This window comes from Cryptomeria japonica, chromosome 10 (genome assembly GCF_030272615.1).
Source record: "Cryptomeria japonica chromosome 10, Sugi_1.0, whole genome shotgun sequence".
Taxonomy (NCBI): Eukaryota; Viridiplantae; Streptophyta; class Pinopsida; order Cupressales; family Cupressaceae; genus Cryptomeria; species Cryptomeria japonica.
Genome location: NC_081414.1, coordinates 140,319,002 through 140,324,073, shown reverse-complemented (window position 1 = coordinate 140,324,073; position 5,072 = coordinate 140,319,002).

The following is a 5,072-nucleotide window of genomic DNA, read 5'->3' as shown; positions in this document are numbered from 1 at the left end:
TCCACTCCCTACCTTGCTACCTCTGCATCTCTCTCTTCATCTCTCTCCTCATATCTTCTTCTCTCCCTTTGTTTATACTTGCCCCTCTCATACTCTCCTCCTGCCCCCTAATTACCCCAACTCTCTCATTCTCTCTTCCCCCCAATTACACTCTTTCTCTCAAACCTCTCTCCCCCTCTCTCTCTATTGATTCTTCTCTCTTCCCCCCTCTACCCCTTCCCCTAATTAATCTCTCTCAGTTCCCCTCACTCCCTCTCTCTCATTATCTCTTTCACTCTAATTACCCTTTCTCTCACACACCTCTCTCCCCCTCCCCCTAATTACTCTTTATCTCTCTCTTTGCCTCTCTCCCCATCTTGCCTTCTCTCCTTTTTTTGCTACTTGTGCCTCTCCCCTCTCCCCCTACTCGCTAACTATCCCCAGCTCTCTCTCATTCTCGCTTCCCCCCAATTACCCTCTCTTTCTCTAACCTCTCTCCCCCTCTCCCTTTGTTGATACTTCCCTCTACCCCTCTCTCTCTCTATCACTATCTTTATCTCTCTCTACATCTCTCCCCCTCTCATCCTACCACCTAATTACCCTCTCTCTCTCTCTCTCTCTCTCTCTCTCTCTCTCTCTCTCACACACACACACACACACACACACATTCTCTCTTCCCCCCAATTACCCTCCCTCTCACACCTCTCTCTCCCACTCCCTTTTTTGATACTTCCCTCTCCCCCTCTCTCCCTCCCTAACTAAAAAAGTCAAAAGGGAAATATACTCCACACACCTCATCAAGAACTAAGATCCAAATATATCTAACACAAAAACATCAAAATTGGATAGATAATCAAGCTCCATTACCAATAGGGAGAGAGATCTATATAAAATTTGAAAATAGAGATACAGAGGGAGAGGAAGAGACAAATGAAGAGAGGGGGGGGGTGGGATAGAGAGAGGTGGAAGATATATATATATATATATATATATATATATATATAGAGAGAGAGAGAGAGAGAGAGAGAGAGAGAGAGAGAGAGAGAGAGAGAGAGAGAGATGGATAGAAAGTGGGATACATATCTAGAGATAGAAAAGTATATCATTGTTCAAACATTATGATCTTGATTGCTCCAACACTAAGCCACCACTAGTTATAAAAACACATATATTAAGATAGTGGAGGTCTTATTTAATTGCTAAAGATGGATGTTTATATGTATGATAGTATATGTATGATAGTGATTCATATCAACCATTATAGTGATTCATATGTATAATGATAACATCAATATCTAGTGATTCATATCAACCATTTGAATGGAAATAAATGGACAACATAAACGCATAGTAATGGACTTTTGATCAATATGGTGAATGCATCCTTGAATTTGAGAAACCGAAGTTTTAATTGTCTATTTTGACTTTATAGACTGCAATAACTCCATAATGAACAGGGTAGTTGATGGTTGGAGAAATATGAGGAATGCAGTTCTCAGAAATAGAAAGCTTAGAAGTTGTTTGCTCAATTACAGTAGATTTAATGTAAGGTCCAAATGAATTTCTTGAAAAGAAAGAGAGATTTAAAAATGATTTTTTCATCTGAAACGTGAGTCCTTCAATACAATTCAAGATCATATTAGACTTACAGGTGTTCTAACCTGGTTCTTTTTAGCTTTTTTGGGCCTCATGGCTTATTATAGCTGCCTACAAATCATTTGGAATTTAAGAAAATTGCCTTTACATTAGAAGTGGATTTGAAATATGTTTATATACATCATATAAAACCCACTTCCCTTATTCATGGATGATCCTGTGTAAATAGGGACATGAAGAGCACCAAATGTCAACTAGTGGGGGCAAAATTCAATGTGGAAATTGTGAGTTTACTATACGTAGCAACGCTGCTATCAAGTGAAGGCGTGTTTGATGTTACATTACAGAGAACAGTTGCATCGAATAACTATTGTTTATATTCATGTCTATATCAGAACGTGCAGCCAGGATACGCATCTGCATTTGATTGCATGTGCACATTGTGAATGCAACAACCAACGTTGCTGTCAACTTAAAAGGTGTTGGGTTTCTATCAACTTTGAGACTTTTTTGTTTCAGAATGGCCCGTTGGCTTTAATAACTCTTGTTTCTAGTCGAAATCAGAAGGTGCAGCCAAGACGCTTGTGCATGTGTCCAGACTTGCTTATCTAGATGTAAGTATATTGACTAAATACTTCCTTCATACCATGAATGTAGTGACTATCACCTCACCTTCCCAATGTTATTGTCACAACATTTCCATTTTAGAGCTATTCTATATCAATCATTAGATGGTGGCGGCATAGTAAGTTTAGTGGATTTAATCTTGGACAACTTCTTGATTAGGTATGTTTGAGTTGGAATGATATTAAAATGAATGATCTACGGAGAAGACCCAATGCTTCACTTATATGAGCATCACTTGGATGCATGAGTGCTAAGTGTACCATTCATTCTGATGGGTTTATCACTTAGATGTATGAATGCTAAGTGTACCGTTCATTCTGATGGGTTCTTGTGAACTACTACTCATTAAACATGACTCAGTTAATTTGACTCGAAAACTGAATCTGATGACAATATACTAGATTTCATTATTCTCTTTTGATTTTGTGCATAATTAGATACATACATCTTTCTTCCGGCATGAAAACATCACATGCATCTATCTACAATTTTATTTCTTTTACAATAGAAAAATGTTACTTCGAAATTTAGAGAACATAGATTTCAAAATGTTATTACAATTCATTTTCAAAATAACATTATTATTATTACATTTATAATTATATATTCTATAATTTATAACATTTTTTTTATATAATATAAATAAAAAAATATTATTTATTAATTACAAATTGTTTATATTTAATTAATATTATTAATGAAATATATATTATTTATAAAATTTACATGATCTAATAATTATAGAGTAATACATATTTAAATATAATTTTCCTAATAAATTTAACATTTTTTTAAATAATAAATAAATATAATAAATTTATTATTTTAATTAGTATTATATGAAAAAAGTATATTACATATTAATTATATTATATTATATTTATACTTAATAATAAATATTATATTATATTATATTTTCACTATAAATTGAATGGGCATTGTGGATGGTTATTGGTGAGGATTCGCTTCAGGGAAATCAGTTTTCTCTCCCTTCTATGGTTGTGTCAAGGTTCGCATCCATGCTTATGGACTTGTCCTGGTCTGTGGAGTTTACCAAATTTCTCATTGGGACTTTTGTTCATTCAGCTTTAATTTCCTAGGAGGATTTAAACTCACAATTGGCAAATTATAATATTTTTGTGAGTGACCCGTGGATTGGTGGCTTTCTAAATAGGCTTGACATTTTTGGAAGAATCTGTTTCAAGATCAATTCCAATCTCTTTCATTAATGGCTTATAGTATGAATCAGCTGCCCCATTCCACTCTTGGATTCAAATGCATAGAGTTCTCATTGGAGAGCCCCTATTCTCATTAGTTGTGTCAAGATTTAATGCCATGTGGGAACTCTTCAATCATGTTGAGGTTGATCCTTCTTCATTTCCACTCCCAGCTGATGTGGCCTCCTCAGAAGAATCTGCCAATGTTATGTATTTCTCATTGGCTATGTGATATATCGGATGTGTATGGTTCGAAGTTGATTTTACTTTGCCTTCCCTCAGCCTTGCTCATGGTTCAAAGTTGGTTCTGCATTCGAAGTTGAAGTTGGTTCGAAGCTAGCTCTATTTTCTTCTGGTCGACTGTGCCGTGGAGGATCCTTTTCGTGTTCAACTCAAGGTTTTTCTCATCAAATATCTTCTTGTCTGAGATATTTCCTGTGGTTTGAATCAAATTTTGTAGTGACATATCCAACCTGGTGTAAAATTTTGCCAATGGATTGTGGTTGGCTTTAGTATTGTTCGTCATTGGCCCTACTCATGGGTTGTCTCTGTTAGTAGGGATCCTCATAAGGTCTCTCATGTATGTTTTCTTCGATAGAATTTTAGTTTAGGATCATTTCAAAGTCTTTGAGGGTGCTTTTGTCCCTTCTTATGATTACGTTTTTTATTGTAATTATTGTACTTATCTCTATCTTATTATACTTAATATATTATAGGCTTCGATCTTTTGTCAAAATAAAAATATATAGTTCAAATATTAATTCTATATATAATAGACAAATAAATATTGCACGTATAATATATCTAATATAATAAACTATAAGATTTGATTAAAAATAAATCAACAACCCATTAATTATCATGTTTGACTGCAATGCAATAAATTTTCAATCTATTTTGATTTTTATGAGTTTTTTTAAAAATAAGTTGCAAGCAAAATCATCCTATCAAACAATATTGAAAAGTGAATGTGTGATGACATCTCTTTTCATACATTTTGATACATGCAAATCATCATGTTCATCCATTTTGAGTGATAAAAATAAATAGAGCTATGAAGGTGAAATAACGTTTTGTCATATGCTATAATGACCAAAAATAAAGAACTTCTCTCTCTCTCTCTCTCTCTCTCTCTCTCTCTCTCTCTCTCTCTCTCTAGATATATTTGTCTCTTCCATATCTATCCATACCTTTATCCTATCTCTTTATCTCCCCCTCTCCTTCTCACCACATCCCTCTCCTTCTTCATCTTCCTCTCCATCTCTATCTCTAACATCCTCTATATCTATATCCCCTATCTCTATTTCCTTGTTTACCTCTCTACCCCACTCTTCAGCTTCCATATCTCCCTCTTTGTATCTCTCTCTCTCCCCCTCTCCTTATTGAAAACATAACATGTGTCTATTGCTAATGGAGCCTAATTATCATATCAATTTAGAGGTTTTCTTTCAATCACATTTGGAAGGACGCATAGTTTATTTAAAGAATGGGTTGGTGGCTTTAATAGCTTTTGTTTCTATTCAAGTTGAAATCAGAAGGTGTGGCCAAGACGCTTGCATGTGTCTCGACCTTCTTATATAGATGTAAATTGAATAAATACTCCCATAAACTGGCTCCCACATACATTGAATGTAGTGACAACCAATTCACCTC